This window comes from Salvelinus sp. IW2-2015, linkage group LG32 (genome assembly GCF_002910315.2).
Source record: "Salvelinus sp. IW2-2015 linkage group LG32, ASM291031v2, whole genome shotgun sequence".
NCBI classification, from domain to species: Eukaryota; Metazoa; Chordata; class Actinopteri; order Salmoniformes; family Salmonidae; genus Salvelinus; species Salvelinus sp. IW2-2015.
Window position 1 is genome coordinate 38,109,395 of NC_036871.1, and position 17,973 is coordinate 38,127,367.

A 17,973-nucleotide genomic window follows, 5' to 3' on the forward strand; every position below is an offset into this window, starting at 1 on the left:
TTCAATAAGCATTTTTCTACGGCTGGCCATGCTTTCCACCTGGCTACCCCTACCCCGGTCAACAGCACTGCACCCCCCACAGCAACTCGCCCAAGCCTTCCCCATTTCTCCTTCTCCCAAATCCAGTCAGCTGATGTTCTGAAAGAGCTGCAAAATCTGGACCCCTACAAATCAGCCGGGCTAGACAATCTGGACCCTCTCCTTCTAAAATTATCTGCCGAAATTGTTGCAACCCATATTACTAGCCTGTTCAATCTTCCCAAAGATTGGAAAGCAGCTGCGGTCATCCCCCTCTTCAAAGGGGGGGACACTCTTGACCCAAACTGCTACAGACCTATATCTATCCTACCCTGCCTTTCTAAGGTCTTCGAAAGCCAAGTCAACAAACAGATTACAGACCATTTCGAATCCCACCGCACCTTCTCCGCTATGCAATCTGGTTTCAGAGCTGGTCATGGGTGCACCTCAGCCACGCTCAAGGTCCTAAACGATATCTTAACCGACATCGATAAGAAGCAATACTTATCTTGGGCCGAATCTCTTCTCTGTATACATCAATGATGTCGCTCTTGCTGCTGGTGAGTCTCTGATCCACCTCTACGCAGGCGACACCATTCTGTATACTTCTGGCCCTTCTTTGGACACTGTTAACAACCCTCCAGACGAGCTTCAATGCCATACAACACTCCTTCCGTGGCCTCCAACTGCTCTTAAATACAAGTAAAACTAAACGCATGCTCTTCAACCGATCGCTGCCTGCACCTGCCAGCCCGTCCAGCATCACTACTCTGGACGGTTCTGAGTTAGAATATGTGGACAACTACAAATACCTAGGTGTCTGGTTAGACTGTAAACTCTCCTTCCAGACTCACATCAAACATCTCCAATCCAAAGTTAAATCTAGAATTGGCTTCCTATTTCGCAACAAAGCATCCATCACTCATGCTGCCAAACATACCCTCGTAAAACTGACCATCCTACCGATCCTCGACTTCGGCGATGTCATTTAAAAAATAGCCTCCAATACCCTACTCAATAAATTGGATGCAGTCTATCACAGTGCCATCCGTTTTGTCACCAAAGCCCCATATACTACCCACCACTGCGACCTGTACGCTCTCGTTGGCTGGGCCTCGCTTCATACTCGTCGCCAAACCCACTGGCTCCAGGTCATCTACAAGCCCCTGCTAGGTAAAGTCCCTCCTTATCTCAGCTCGCTGGTCACCATAGCAGCACCCACCTGTAACACGCGCTCCAGCAGGTATATCTCTCTGGTCACCCCCAAAGCCAATTCTACTTTGGCCACCTCTCCTTCCAGTTCTCTGCTGCCAATGACTGGAACGAACTACAAAAATGTCTGAAACTGGAAACACTTATCTCCCTCACTAGCTTTAAGCACCAGCTGTCAGAGCAGCTCACAGGTTACTGCACCTGTACATAGCCCATCTATAATTTAGGCCAAACAACTACCTCTTCCCTTACTGTATTTATTTTGCTCCTTTGCACCCCATTATTTATATTTCTACTTTGCACATTCTTCCACTGCAAATCTACCATTCCAGTGTTTTACTTGCTATATTGTATTTACTTCGCCACCATGGCTTTTTTTTGCCTTTACCTCCCTTATCTCACCTCATATACAATATGAGCAAATATATTTATTGTTCTACTGTATTATTGACTGTATGTTTGTTTTACTCCATGTGTAACTCTGTGTTGTTGTATGTGTCGAACTGCTTTGCTTTATCTTGGCCAGGTCGCAATTGTAAATGAGAACTTGTTCTCAACTTGCCTACCTGGTTAAATAAAATGTGAAATATATATATATTTTTAAAGTACTCTTGTTTGTATATTTCAGTTTTTTTGTATTTGTTGTGTTCATAATAAAAAATATATATATATATTGTAAATCACAAGTTTAGCTAGCAAGGCAACTTAGTGGCTCGCAGGCATGAGTTATGTGAGCTGGGCAATTAGCTTTCAGAATGCGATTGTTGGCACTGCTCAATAACTGGTAAACGGAGAGGTGTTTTCCAAAGTTGACATTGGCATTATCTGCTGCATAGGCTGTGATGTGTCTTATATCCAGTTCATGTTTTTCCAGACAGTTCATCAGAACTTGATGTATGCCATTTGCGGTTTCATCATTGTCTTCATAAAAGTCAAATAACTTGCGCTGCACTCCATCAGAGAAATATCTCACGCACAATGGAAACGTGTTTCTATTTCCCTTGTTTGAGGCATCACTGGCAAATGAGAAATACACGGGCTCGCCTTCGGTCGGGGACAGATCATCCAAAATATCCCGGCACAGTATTTGGTCCTAAAACATTCACTGTAATCATCCCCACTTTCGTTCCTCCCAAGTGCATCTTCTTCCCAACATTTGAGTCACGAAGCAAAGCACCTTTGAGCTTAACAAGACAGTCGGTGCTGTTGTAGCGGAGTCCGTGTTTAACCGTATGGTACACATACGAGGCTTCACTTTCCGCGATTTTGTTATTTTCACGAAGAATGCACCGATATTGCTAGCACCTTTAGTTAGCGTGGCCTTCTTGTGCATTTCTGTGGATGCAGGCTGAGTTACATCATTCTCCCCTCCATGGCCTATTGAGAATTCCCGACGGCATAAAGTACATAAAGCTTTCGTCAGTCACCACTGACAGCCTTAATAACCCACGTCTTTTTTTGCTTCCCATTGTTTGTTGTAGCTGCAGAGTCTTTTCTTTTTTTGCAGGTTTATCCATGATATTTCCTTGATATGCCAAACCGACCGGACAACAACAGAAATTGCTTTGCAGGAATTTGGCGCGTTTACGCTATACTGTGATTGGATGAATATACGGGACAAGGGAGGTCCCGTATGGGACAAACCAATTTAGCCCAATATAAGGGACATCCCGGCTAATACAGGACAGTTGGCAACCCCAGCGTTGGTCCAGTAACCGAAAAGTCGCTGGTTCAAATCCCCAAGAGGCTTTTTTCACCTAGTCTGATGTGCTCATGAGCAAGGCACTAACTGCTTCATGGTCGTGGTCAATAATGGCTAATCCCTGGCTCTGACCCCACTCTCCAAGTGAGTCTCGGGGAGTGGGATATACAAAAAATATATATTTCCAATTCACACATGTACATGAGTGAAATAGGACAAATGTAAGCACCCGCCTAATTATGTTATCTAGTATGCTGACCACTAAATTATAGAAGCTGACAGAAAACCTCTGGAATTTATTGATATGTTTGATTGACATCATGTAAACCAATCATAATGCGTGTACTTCAGTGCTGGTTCAAAATAAACCAATGGCAAATGCACTGTAGAATGTGGGCGAGAGCTGAGAAAACAGATGGTGACCGCACTGGAGAGCAGAGCAGTGCGGTTGATGGGGAGACAACAAGCAAGCATCATGAAGGCTTTGCTAAACCTGGTTTGGGCATATTTTCTCTTAAAACAGGTGAGATGGTCGCATGTCTTTTCACCCAAAAATAATGTGGCATTCATCTGTAAAACAAGTCGCATGTGTCCGATCCAACGTTTAACGGTACTTGTTGTATTTTGTTGTCGAGATAATTAACAGTTAGCCTGCATGCTACATGACTGTTAGCTTGCGGAGAACACAACCTATTAGGGCGCTGAGAATAGTCGTAGTTATAGGGCCCATCTGCAAGTAACATCCTCTGTACATCCTTTTGTAACATGGCTTTGATCCTTTTTGATGTGTCAATGTGGTTTAAGATGAATATCGTGCTCCCTGGTATTGTCAGTTTTGGGAATGTCTAGTTAAAGCTTGTGCATCAGTGTAAAGCTGACTAGCTGGTGGAACGATGTAGTACTGCACAGTCTGATAGAGTCAGTTAGCCAGTCTATTAAATATCTCAAGTTATTCTGGCCACTGTTACATCTCTGTCTATTGCTCTCACCCCTCTTCGAGGCACTTAGGCTTTACCTATTATACACGTTCATTCTCTCTTTCCAGGTTGTGGGGGAATATGGGATGGCCCATTTCAGTGACAAGGGCCAGGTCAAAGGAAAGGATTACTGCATCTTCTTCAACTCCCARTGGGCTCGTCTACCTCGGGACCTCAACAAAGCAGTAAGTGGAGTAAACGGCTGTCATTGTCACTTCTTGAGAGATGTCTGACAAAGGTATTTGTGTGTGTGTGTGTGTGTGCTCTCTGGCCGATACTCTTGAAATACGGCTGCCGTGACAAGTTCATCAGAATGCTGATGTGTGGTGTGTGCACATGATGAAACATTCAGAGAGGACCCATTATTAACCAATCCTCCTTTATGCCTCCACTAGTCTCGTCTGGAGATCTATGACCTGACACCGTCAGTCCTGTGTTTCCCATCAGACGTCCCCGATGGTGGCTTCCCCAATCGTATCCCCATGGTGATGCGGGGGAACTGCACCTTCTACGAGAAGGTCCGCCTGGCCCAGCTCAATGGAGCTAAAGGCCTGCTCATCGTCAGCAAAGACAGACTGGTAAAGAGTCAACCCATATAATTCATATCAAAGACAACTTGACTCTTACCAGCCTATGTCCTACCATATTAGCCTGGTGGTCCCAGACCTGTCTATGTACTTTAGCCATCTCTCCTGTTCCCTCTTATCTTCACTAGTGCTGTTGTAAAAGGCTCGGAAGGAAAGAAGCAGAGTAAGAGCATTGGAACACACCTGTCGTAAACAGGTTATATACACTGAGTGTAGAAAACATTAAGGACACCTGCTCTTTCCATGACATAGACTGACCAGGTGAATCCAGGTGAAAGCTATGATCCCTTATTGATGTTACTTGTTATATCCACTTCAACCAGCTTAGATGAAGGGGAGGAGACAGGTTAAAGAAGTATTTTTAAGCCTTGAGACAATTGAGACATGGATTATGTATGCGTGCCATTCCGAGGGCAAGACAAAATATTTAAGTGTCTTTGAACGTGCTATGGTAGTAGCTGCCAGKCGCACCAGTTTGTGTCAAGAACGGCAACACTGCTGAGTTTTTAACGTGCAACAGTTTCCCGTGTGTATCATGAATGGTCCACCATCCACATGGTTTCTATGTGTTTGATTCCATTTGCTCCGTTCCAGCCATTTATTATGAGCCGTCCTTCCCTCAGCAGCCTCCACCGGTTCTGAGGGAAAACTCAATAATAGGAAGGTGTTCATAATGTTTGGTATACACAGTGTAGGTCATCGTGTGTAGGATCTTAATTTGAGTCAGTTTGCTACAACAGGAAAATAATCCTGCAGCAACAGGAAATGTGAATTATTATGTGGATTATAATTTATGGACATTATTGTAGGGATTAATAAATGTTTTATAAAGGAAAATCAAGTCTGAAACTTCAGAAGCGTTTTTAAACCTCAAATGTTTTACATTTCCTGCATTGTAGGAAAGTTATCCTGCAACAGGGTGATCAAATTAAGATCCTACAGCTGTAGTGTATGAATATAGATTTTCTAAACACTTTCTGTACAGTCAGAGTTTGCCTATTTTAATTTCTGTTTTTCCTATCACAGACCCCACCGGCAGGAAACAAGAGTCAGTATGAGGAGATTGACATCCCTGTGGCACTGCTTAGCTACACTGACATGTTGGACATTAGGAAGGTGAGAGCAGAGGAGAGACCAACATCTTATAAAATTCCGGTAACTTTCCCCAAATTCCCAGCTTTTCCTGAAAACCCCGTTAGAAGATTATCGGGAAAAAATAATGAATAAGCAGGAATTCCAGAATCTTCCAAGAGGATTTCTGGACTACCTGGGAGTTTGGGAAACGTTACTGGAATTTTGCAACCGTTACAACCACACTGTTCAGTAGGACACACGATACGCTGTGGAACATTCAGAACTATATCATATAGAACAGAGATGCCTCTCTGACGTGTAGTATAAGTATTGATTACAAACTAAGTAATCATGTCAGCTCTTCTATCCAGAACGCGCCCCCTGTGTTTATTAGATAGAGATATATTATATAGAACCAGAGATGCCTCTCTGACGTGTGGCGTAAGTATTGAGGCTATAGGAATCATGTCAGCACCTCTATTCGTGACATATATATCTGCCACCCTCATGAAACGAGACCCTGTTCAAAAAAAACTTGATGTTTGTAACATTACTAACAAAGATCAACAAATCAATGAATTAGTCAATTTACCCAAATGCTGTGTTTCCTGTCCCCTGCAGATGTTTGGGCAGGGCAGAGATGTGGCCATGTACGCGCCCAAGGAGCCCGTCCTGGACTACAACATGGTCATCATCTTCCTCATGGCTGTTGGGACGGTGGCCATCGGAGGGTACTGGGCCGGCAGCAAGGACCATCAAGAAGTAAGTGTATGGTGGTGGTATAGTGGTGGGGTAGTAGTAGTAGTACTGGTGGTGGTGGTAATAGTGGTGGTGGTGTAGTGGAGGAGTGGTAGTAGTGGAGGAGGTGGTAGTAGTGGAGGAGGTGGTAGTGGTGGTAGTAGCAGTACTAGTAGTACTGGTGGTGGTGGTGGTAGTAGTGGTAGTGGTGGTGGTGATAGTAGTACTAGTAGTGGTGGTGATAGTAGTACTGAAGTGGTGATGGTGATTAGTAGTAGTAGTAGTAGTGGTGGTGATAGTAGTAGTAGTGGTGGTGATAGTAGTAGTAAGTGGTGGTGATAGTAGTAGTAGTAAGTGGTGGTGATGGTAGTAGTAGTAGTAGTGGTGTGATAGTAGTAGATAGTTGGTGGTGATAAGTAGATAGTAGTGGTGGTGATAGTAGTTAGTGTAGTGGTGGTGATGGTAGTAGTAGTAGTAGTGGTGTGATAGTAGTATGTGGTTGGTGATAGTAGTAGTAGTGGTGGTGATAGTAGTGGTGGTGTGATAGTAGTAGTAGTAGTGGTGATGGTGATAGTAGTAGTGGTGTGTGATAGTATGTAGTAGTGGTGGTGATAGTAGTAGTAGTGGTGGTGGGATGGTAGTAGTAGTGGTGGTGTGATGGTAGTAGTAGTGGTGGTGGTGGTGTGATAGTAGTAGTGAGTGGTGGTGGTGAGAGTAGTAAGTAGTAGTGGTGGTGATAGTAGTGTAGTAGTTGTGGTGAAGTAGTAAGTAGTAGTAGTGGTGGTGATAGTAGTAGTTAGTAGTTGTGGTGATAGTAGTAGTAGTTGTGGTGATAGTAGTAGTAGTGGTGGTGATGTAGTATAGTAGTGGGTGGTAGTAGTAGTAGTAGTGGGTGGTGGTGGATGGTAGTAGTAGTAGTAGTAGTAGTGGTGGTTGTGAATAGTAGTAGTAGTAGTAGTAGTGGTGGTAGTATAGTATAGTGGTGGTGATGAGTAGGATGAGTGTGGGATAGTAGAGTAAGTAGTAGAGTGGTGGTGATAGTAGTAGTGGTGGTGATAGTAGTGGTAGTAGTAGTTAGTAGTGGTGGTGATAGTAGTAGTAGTAGTGGGGTGATGGTAGTAGTAGTAGTAGTGTGATAGTAGTAGTAGTTGGTGGTGATGTAGTAGTAGTGGTGGTGATAGTAGTAGTAGTAGTGGTGGTGATTGTAGTAGTAAGTAGTCAGTGGTGGTGATAGTCGTAAGTAGTTGGTATAGTAGTAGGTAGTGGTGGTGATAGTAGTGAGTGGTGGTGGATAGTAGTAGTAGTAGTGGTGATGGTGATAGTAGTAGTGGTGTCGGTGATAGTAGTAGTAGTGGTGGTGAAGTAGTATAGTAGTGGTGTGATAGTAGTAGTAGTGGTGGTGGTGATTAGTAGTAGTGGTGGTGGTGATGGTAAAGTAGTAAGTGGTGGTGGTGATGAGTAGTAGTAGTAGTGGTGGTGATAGTAGTAGTAGTAGTTGGTGGTGATGTAGTAGTAGTGGTGGTGATGGTAGTAGTAGTAGTGGTGGTTAAGTAGTGATAGTGGTGGTGATAGTGTAGTGGTGGTGGTGATGGTAGATAGTGTAGTAGTGGTGGTGTGTAGTAAGTAGTAGTAGTATAGTGGTGGTAGTAGTAGTAGTAGTGGTGGTGATAGTAGGTAGTAGTAGTGGTGGTTGGGATAGTAGTAGTAGTAGTAGTGGTGGTGATAGTAGAGTAGGTGAGTGCATAGTAGTGGTAAGTGTAGTGGTGGTGATAGTAGTGGGTGGTGATAGTAGTGGTGGTGTCTAGTATAGTATGTGGTGGTTGTGATAGTATAGTAGTTGGTGGTGATAGTAGTAGTAGTGGAGTAGTAGTAGTAGTGGGTGGTGATCTAGTAGTAGTAGTAGGGTGGGTAGTAGAGTAGTAGTGGTGGTGTGATAGTAGTCGTGTGGATGGTGATGTAGTAGTAGTGTGGTGATAGTAGTGGGTGGTGACAATAGTAGTAGTAGTAGTGGTGTATGTGATAGTAGTTGGTGTGGTGATAGGTAGTTAGTAGTGGTGGTGTATAGGTAGTCAGTAGTGGTGGTGTGTGTAGTAGTAGTAGTGGTGGTGGTGATAGTAGTTGTAGTATAGTGGTGTGGTGATGGTAGTAGTAGTAGTGTGTGGTGATATGAGTAGTAGTAAGTAGTGGTGGTGATAGTAGTATAGTAGTTGTGGTATAGTAGTAGTAAGTGGTGGTGATAGTGTAGTAGTAGTGTGTGGTGGGTAGATAGTAGTAGTAGTGGTGGTGATTAGTAGTGAGTGGTGGTATTGATAGTAGTAGTAGTAGTGGTGGTGATGATAGTTAGTAGTAGTGGTGGTTGTGATAGTAGTAGTAGTGCTAAGTAGTAGTGATGAGTAGTAGTGTGGTGATAGTATAGTAGTTGGTGGTTGTGATAGAGTGTGGATAGAGTAGTAGTAGTGGTGGTGATAGTGTAGTAGTAGTGGTGGTGATGGTATGTAGTAGTAGTGGTAGTGTTAGTAGTAGTGGTGGGGATAGTAGTAGTAGGTGGTGGTGGTGATAGTAGTAGTGTTGGTGTGATAGTAGTATAGTGGTGGTGATAGTAGTAGTGGTGTGGTGAATAGTAGTGGGTATAGTAGTTATAGTAGTGGTGGTGAATAGTAGTAGAGTGGTGGTGGTGGTGATAGTAGTGGTAATAGTATAAGTAGTAGTTAGTAGTGTAGTAGGTGGTGGTGTGATAGAGTAGAGCAAGGACAATCAAAAGTAAGCTCTGGTAGTTGTAGGGTATGGTGGGAGTAGAGTAAGGACACAAGAAAGTCTGACAGACAATAAAAAGTGGTCCCTCACGAAAGGACACCTGACTTTTAGTTTTTTTGGTAGGACAGAGATAGACACAAAAGATGGAGAGAGTTTGCTAAATTGTCAGGGGCCAGATTCGAATCCACGCTGCAGTGGTATATGTGATCCGGAGGCAACGGCTTAGACAGCTAGACAACCATAGGCCACTCCAACAGACATGTGTGGATAGCAGCGTGGTCTGAGACTACAATGAGAGCTAGTGTGGRAGGGGGAGTCTTACAAGGCCACATAGTAGTGGCTTATTTTAGACCGTGGGTTWAATTATCAAGGGTTATCATCTCTGGGGAAAAGAGAGTGCTTTGGGCAGGGTAGAGAGAGCGGGGCTAGAGTGAAGTTGCCTCTAGTCTAGATACTGAGCACAGGTCAGTTCGGTAAGGGCTGGGCGATATGGCCAAAACATCATATCACAATATTATTTACGGTATTTGAGGTTTTTGAATAATAAAAATAATAAAGTTCTAAATATGCTTTATGAGTAGCTCATGACCCTAGGGTGGCAACACATACATTATAAGTGATTTCAATGGGGGCTTTGTCCATTCTGATTGTTTTATACTGTTCAATGAAACTTCAACGAAAAGTTGTAATTTAGTGGGCACTTTGAATACAACGTTTGACATGACGACGAATGAAAAAGCAAGGGAGGGGTTGTTATGGCACTGTAGGTATCAAAGTGTTGGTCAGTGTTTCCCAGTGGACCCTAAATCATGTTACATTAAATGTGTTCTCTTACTGTAGCTTTGATGGAGTGAAAATATTCATGCTTCGCCTATTCCTCTCTGATTTAGAATATACCGTACCATTGCACAAACAACATGCTGATCTAGGCCAACAACAGCACTGGTATCAAGCTGTATTAGCTAGCTAGATACGTTTGCTCTGAATAAGTACATTTAGCTAGCCAGCTAACTAGCGATTAGCATTAGCTAACACCATTTATTTTAGCCACAACTTGCTAAGAAAAGATAAAATCACAGTAAGATACACACACTAATAGTGTAATTATAGAACACTTGTGGATTTATATTAAGATGCAAAGTGGAAAGCAGCATYGTTGTGACCAACATGCAGACTGTCACTGCAAGTAGTTGTTGTTACTTTTGATAGCCAATAACCACGTTTCCATCCACAGATTTTAAGCCTGTAAAGTCATACTGTATCAATTTTAAAAAATCACGACAGCTGTATTGAAAACAGGAAGTTTCGGCACAATTTAATAAATGCCGATAGATCATTTGTTTGTATGACGTGGTGGGATCTTTTTGTGTCTGTAAAATGAATTATGTGAGAAATGGCGGTGGAAACGCCTTGATGCGCAAATATTGATATAATAACCATCATATCAAAATAAACGTAGTCACGCGATGATATGGTGTGTGGTCCTTCCACTACGACTTTGGAAACCATGCAGTTTATTAGGCTACAGATTAAATAATTTATGATGAATTTACAATGAAAAATGGTGATGAAAGTGTCACAGTGATTTTGACGCTCCTTTCCAATAAATATAAGGGTCTGAGTGATATGATGATCGATGCTTGACTGCCGTTTGAACAATAACAATATTATTTCTCTAATCCATAAAAGTCTCATTATATATACTAGCCTACCCGCATTGTATCTTTGAGCGTTTGGCTCGAGAGCAAGTGTCCCGCCAGAGTAGACACATTTACTATTTACACAACTCTTTTTGTGACAAACTATCTGTAGAGTTGAAAATTTGATATAAACACATTGAACTATAGATTTTTTATTCGGTACTTGAAAAGTTAAGTGAAAAAGTACATTTTGATGCATGACGTCAGGGGTTCCAACCTTTTCACTCAGGCCTCCTTCCAGCATCGCGTGCATGCTATTTCTATTTCTATGGGCACAGCACTGTTCATGACTCAAACTGTTCACACCCTCTGGCTGGTGGAGAGAACATTTTGCAGGTTTTAAAGCTTATTTCCAGCAATTCTAACATTTTGCCATGTCTAATATTTATTCATGTGATATTTGAGTGACAAGAAATTACAACAATATCTAGGTCTAAAAAGCGTTAGCTGACATGGGTATTGATCCGGACCTTTCGACCCGAAACTTCTCTATATGGACCTGCATGGACCTATAAATATCTCTCTAAGGTCTACAATGACTGACATGACAAGAGAGAACTGATGATGCGCTACCCAATGAAGAATTGCACCTTGTGCCGCACTATTACAAACTTTCAAGAGTAAATTGGGTAGTGCCTCATCAGCCCCGCGCCCGCCTGCCAATCCATCGCGCCCACAGTTTGAGACTAACTGCACTAGTCATCACACACTGATTTTATCCACGACAAGTCTGTTTGGTGGAACACACCACCGGTGGGAAAATATGCAGATATTAGAATATTCGCCACAAAATCTGTCGCCAATTGGATGGAACCTAGCTACTGAGGTATAAAGGACTGCTCTCTTGAGTGACGGGGGGGGGGGATGGGGGGGACGGAGAGCGACGACACATAGCGAATGGAGTAAACCATAAAACGGACATTATTAAACACGGCGGAGAAGCGTAAACATTTAACAAACCAAACATTTAAATACTGTTATACAAGGTACATTTAAAAAAATCCAAACCGGTCTGTGCATCACCCCCCCCCCCCCTTTAACCTCCCACTGTCTGTAACAGACCCCTCTTTCATCCTGAAGCAACTTGTCTTCATCCTACAGTTAAAGTCTCCCCGGATTTGGGGAGGTATTACAGCTGATCTTAGATCTTCTACCTGGAGAGGGGCTCTAGCTTTAGGGTGAAGACCAGTTGCCTCAGGATGGAGAGGGGTCTGTTACGACGATAGTCTCCAGGGGCGTCCTCCTCCCTCACGTGTGGTGTCCCTCTGTCTGCAGGCGTTACCTGAAGCACAAGCGTGATGACAGCGTGGAGAAGCAGGACGAGGAGACTGTGGACGTGACGCCCATCATGATTCTGTGTTCGTTGTCATGTGCTGCTCATGCTGGTGCTGCTCTACTTCTTCTACGACCAACTGGGTACGACCTGGATATATACCTGTCTATACCCGTCTCTACCCGTCTCTACGTCTACCTGTCCTCATACTGCTCATATACCTGTCTATATTGTCTTCTTGTCTCTACTGTCTCGACCTGTCTCTTAATCTAGTCTATGACCACCTGTACCCATTTTCTCTACCTACCTGTCTATACCTGTCTCTTAATCTAGTCTATGACCACCTGTATATACACTGTACCCGTCTCACCTGTTCTACCTGTATTCTGTATCTTAATCTAGTCTATGACCACCTGTATATACACCTGTACCATCCTCCACCTGTCCTATACCTGTCTCTACCTGTCTTACCTGTGCTCTACCTGCATTCCTGTATCTTAATCTAGTCTATGCCACCTTATATACACCTGTACCCATCTCTACCTGTCTATATCGTCTCTACCTGTCTATTCCTGTCTCTTAATCTAGTCTATGCCACCTGGAATAAACCTTACCCATCTCTACCTGTCTGTACCTGTCTATACCTGTCTCTACCTGTCTATACCTGTCTCTATCTAGTCTATTGACCACCTGTATATACATCTGTATCCATCTCTACTGTCTGTACGTCTTATACCTGTCTCTTAATCTAGTCTATGACCACCTGTATATACACCTGTACCCAGCTCTGACCTGTCTATACCTGTCTCTTAATCTAGTCTATGACCACCTGTATATACACCTGTACCCATCTCTACCTGTCTCTTTACCTTTCTCTGCATTTTCTATCTGTAGCTACCTATTGGCTTCTCACTCCATCCTCACTTTACCTGTCTCTCCGCCTTTACCTGTCTCTCTGCCTTTACCTGTCTCTCCGCCTTTACCAGTCTCTCTGCCTTTACCGGTCTCTCTGACTTTCTCACTGGTCTACATTCACTTATCTCTGTCTGTGTAGTGTCTATGATCATTGTTGTATTCTATCCTCTCTGTCTGTGTAGTGTCTATGATCATTGTGGTATTCTATCCTCTCTGTCTGTGTAGTTTATATGATCATTGGGATATTCTGCCTGGCCTCGTCTGTTGGCCTGTACAGCTGTCTGTGGCCCTTTGTTAGGAGACTCCCCTTCGGGAAGTGCAGGTGAGAGACTTACCATCAACCTAACAAATATCTGTTCATAATCACCAGGAAGTAGTCCACAATCAAGCTAACAAAGATCTGTTCATAATCACCAGGAAGTAGTCCACAATCAACCTAAAAAAAAACTGGTCATAATCACCAGGAAGTAGTCCACCATCAACCTAACAACAACACAAATCACAAGAGGATTACACAATCAACCCCAAAAAATAAAACAGAAATTGAATCAATGCAAATAGTTGACTCTTCTCCATCTATTGTAGTATTTTTTCAACTTCTTCCTGGTGTGTGTGTATGCAGGATCCCAGAGAACAACTTGCCTTACTGCCACAAGAGGCCTCAGGTCCGCATGCTGTTGCTGTCAGCCTTCTGCATCGGAGTCAGCGTCACCTGGGGCGTGTTCCGCAACGAAGACCAGTGAGTATTAGAATTCCAAAAATTCCGGAATATTTTGAAAGTAACTTCTACAAAATTCCCAGGTTTTCCATAAATCCCGGTTAGAGGATTTCCGGATTTCCTGCTTATTCCTTCCTGATTCCTGGAATCTTACAACCATCTTATTGGTTGTCTACGCTAGAGGGATGAGTAATGTTGCCTGAGACCTGAAGACTGGCTTGAGCCTTTAGCGCCCAGATCTAATGAATGCTTAAGCATCAGGTTTCAGCTCTGTAGCTAACATACTCTTCCTGAGGCGTTTCATTTTTTTGGTGGTAGATCAGCTTTAATATTGCAGATAGATTGTAGCCTCCATCAATGTAATTGTCTGCATCATTTTCAATCCCCCATATATATTTTTTATGTATATATACATACATAAATTTCTTTAAAAAAAGATTTAAACATTTTAAAACATTTTCAACTAACCTTGCCACCCCTCCCCTAACGGGAGTAAACTAATGAGCAACAACATTAAACTGAGATGTGACTGAAGAGTTAAACAGGGGGATTTCTCCAAAAATAGACAGGTCTCTTCCTTTCCAAGGAAGCAAGATCTTATCTATTTTTGCTAACTTTCTATACAAATTTATTGGAGTGAGATCATTTCTTTCTTTCGGGATATGTATGTCCACATCACCGTCAGACCATTTTATTGGTAAACTACACGGTAATGTAAAAGTTGTATTTTTTTATGATCCCAATATGTAATATAGTAAACTTATCATAATATCTGACAATACCTTTTAATTATATGCGCTATGCATTTTGCTAGAATTTTTGCATCACAACACTGAAGTGTAAGAGGCCTCCAATTTTTTAAATGGACTGGATCTTTATATATACCCCTTGATCCTGTTTCAGTAATAATGAAATCAGACCTTCTTGTTGAGTGTCTGATAATCTACCATTTATATAGGAGTGGTTAAAACATGCTAATAATGGTCCTCTGAGTATATCAAAAAAGGTTTGGTATACAGTACCAGTCAAAGGTTTGGACAYACCTACTCATTCATGGGTTTTTCTTTATTTTTACTATTTTCTACGTTGTAGAATAATAGTGAAGACATCAAAACTATAAAATAACACATATGGAATCATGTAGTAACCAACACAGTGTTTAAACAAATCAAAATATATTTTATATTTGAGATCTTCAAAGTAGCCACCTTTGCCTTGATGACAGCTTTGCACACTTGGCATTCTCTCAACCAGCTTCACCTGGAATGCTTTTCCAACACTCTTGGTATTCTCTCAACCAGCTTCACCTTGAAGGAGTTCCCACATATGCTGAGCACTTGTTGGCTGCTTTTCCTTCACTCTGAGGTCCAACTCATCCCAAACCATATCAATTTGGTTGAGGTCGGGGGATTTGTGAGGCCAGGTCATCTGATGCAGCACTCCATCACTCTCCATCTTGGTCAAATAGCCCTTACACAGCCTGGAGGTGTGTTGGGTCATTTTCCTGTTGAAAAACAAATGATAGTCACACTAAGCGCAAACCAGATGGGATGGCGTATCGCTGCAGAATGCTGTGGTAGCCATGCTGGTTAAGTGTGCCTTGAATTCTAAATAAATCACTAACCAGAATCACTAAATATAGGACAAAACACACATGACAAGAGAGACAACACAACACTACATAAAGACAGACCTAAGACAACAACATAGCAAAGCAGCAACACATGACAACCCAGCATGGTAGCAAAACCACATGATAACAACATGGTAGCARCACAACATGGTAGCAGCATWAAACAGGGTACAAACATTATTGGGCACAGACAACAGCACAAAGGGCAAGAAGGTAGAGGACAACAATACATCACAGGAAACAGCCACAAATGTCAGTAAGCGTGTCCATGATTGAGTCTTTGAATGAAAAGTTGTGTTTGCTGCATCTCGTTCCAGTCGCTAGCTGCAGCAAACTGAAAAGACAAGCGACCCAGGGATGTGTGTGCTTTGGGGACCTTTAACAGTATATATATATTTTTTCAAAGAAGCGTGAATCATCATTATTCGGACTGTATAGGTTAATGCGCCATATCTGTTTATTKTCCAATAACATATTTAAAATCATCCATCTACCTTGAGGATCTGTTTGGACAATTTGCACATTTAGATCAAAATGAATGTTAATTAATATCATCACCTCTTTTGAATTTCTTTGCCCATGGGAGAAGTATATTTCACCCCCGTCCGTYTGTCCGTTTTCTACGCAACTGCATCTAAAATTGTTGATTGAGTTTCCTGTAAACAATAGATATTATATTCCTTCTCTTTCAGCCAGGTAAATACTGATCKTCTTTTCTTATTATCTGCTAGGCCATTACAGTTATAACTGGCTATACTTATTTCACCATAATGAGATACAAGTTTCAAATCTATGTTTGTAAACTCACCATTAAAAAGTACCATAGTGACTGAGTGTCCATATAGCTGTACTGTGATATTTGCATTGCTACTTGAGGCATTTTGTTTGTGCTGGCTAACTGTTGTTCCTGCCATCTGCTGTGTTCTCTCCTAGGTGGGCGTGGGTGTTACAAGACGCCCTGGGCATAGCCTTCTGTCTCTACATGCTCAAGACTATCAGACTGCCCACGTTTAAGGTGCATACACCATTTTAATGCCAGGCCTATTCSCCTAATTTTTATTTTATTTAACTAGGYAAGTCAGTTAAGAACAAATTCTTATGWACAATGACGTCCTACACCGGCCAAACCCGGACGACGCTGGGCCAATTGTGTGCCTCCATATGGGATTCCCAATCACAGCCGGTTGTGATAGAGCCTGGATTCGAATCAGGGTGTCTGTAATGACGCCTCTAGCACTGAGATGCAGTGCCTTAGACTGCTGCGCCACTCGGGAGCCCACCAGTATAGAGATYCTATAATTCTATAGTCTGTATGATTCTATATGTACAGTTGAAGTCTGAAGTTTACATACACCTTAGCCAAATACATATAAACTCAGWTTTTCACAAATCTTAGAAAAAATCCCTGTTTTAGGTCAGTTAGGATCACAACTTTATTTTAAGAATGTGAAATGTCAGAATAATAGTTGAGAGAATGATTTATTTGAGTGTTTATTTCTTTCATCACAATCCCAGTGGGTCAGAAGTTTACATACACTCAATTAGTATTTGGTAGCATTCCCTTTAAATTGTTTAACTTGGGTCAAACATTTCTGGTAGCCTTCCACAAGCTTCAGGGCAAACCGGGCATGATGACTCCTTGCTGTCCCCAGTCCCCTGGCCTTGCTGCTGTCCAGTTTCAACTGTTTCTGCCTGCTGTTATGGAACCCCTACCTGTTCAACTCTTAATGATCGGCTATGAAAAGCCAACTGACTTTTATTCCTGATTATTATTTGACCATGCTTGTCATTTATGAACATTTAGAAATCTTGGCTCTCTCTATTCTCTCCTTCTCTCTTTCTTTCTCTCTCTCGGAGGACCGGAGCCCTAGGACCATACGTCAGGACTACCGGGCATGATGGCTCCTTGCTGTCCCCAGTCCGCCTGGCCCTGCTGCTATTCCAGTTTCAACTGTTCCTGCTGCGGTTATGGAACCCTCCCTGTCCCAGACCTGCTGTTTTCAATTCTTAATGATCGGCTATGAAAAGCCAACTGACATTTATTCCTGATTATTTATTTGACCATGCTTGTCATTTATGAACATTTTGAATCTTGGCTCTCTCTAATTCTCTCCTTCTCTCTCTTTTTCTCTCTCTCGGAGGACCTGAGCCCTGGGACCGTGCGTCGGGACTGCCGGGGCGTGGTGGCTCCTTGCTGTCCCCAGTCCACCTGGCCTTGCTGCTATTCCAGTTTCAACTGTTCTGCCTGCGGTTTGGAACCGCCACCTGTCCCGGACCTGCTATTCAACTCTTAATGATCGGCTTGAAAAGCCAACTGAAAATTATTCATGATTATTATTTGACCATGCTTGTCACTTATGAACATTTTGAACATCTTGGCATAGTTCTGTTATAATCTCCACCCAGCACAGCCGGAAGAGGACTGGCCACCCCTCATAGCCTGGTTCCTCTCTAGGTTTCTTCCTAGGTTTTGGCCTTTCTAGGGAGTTTTTCCTAGCCACCGTGCTTCTACACCTGCATTGCTTGCTATTTGGGTTTTAGGCTAGGTGTCTGTACAGCACTTCAAGATATTAGCTGATGTACGAAGGGCTATATAAAATAAACTTGATTTGATTTGAGTTACACCAGCTGTGTCAGGAGGAATGGGCCAAAATTCACCCAAACTTATGTGG

The 17,973-nt window shown here is 42.6% G+C and overlaps 1 pseudogene; it reads left to right on the top strand.

Annotated features, from left to right (window-relative positions):
• Positions 1-3,347: 3,347 nt before the first annotated feature.
• Positions 3,348-17,973, top strand: part of LOC111956817 (signal peptide peptidase-like 2B) — a 33,537-nt pseudogene continuing 18,911 nt past the window's right edge.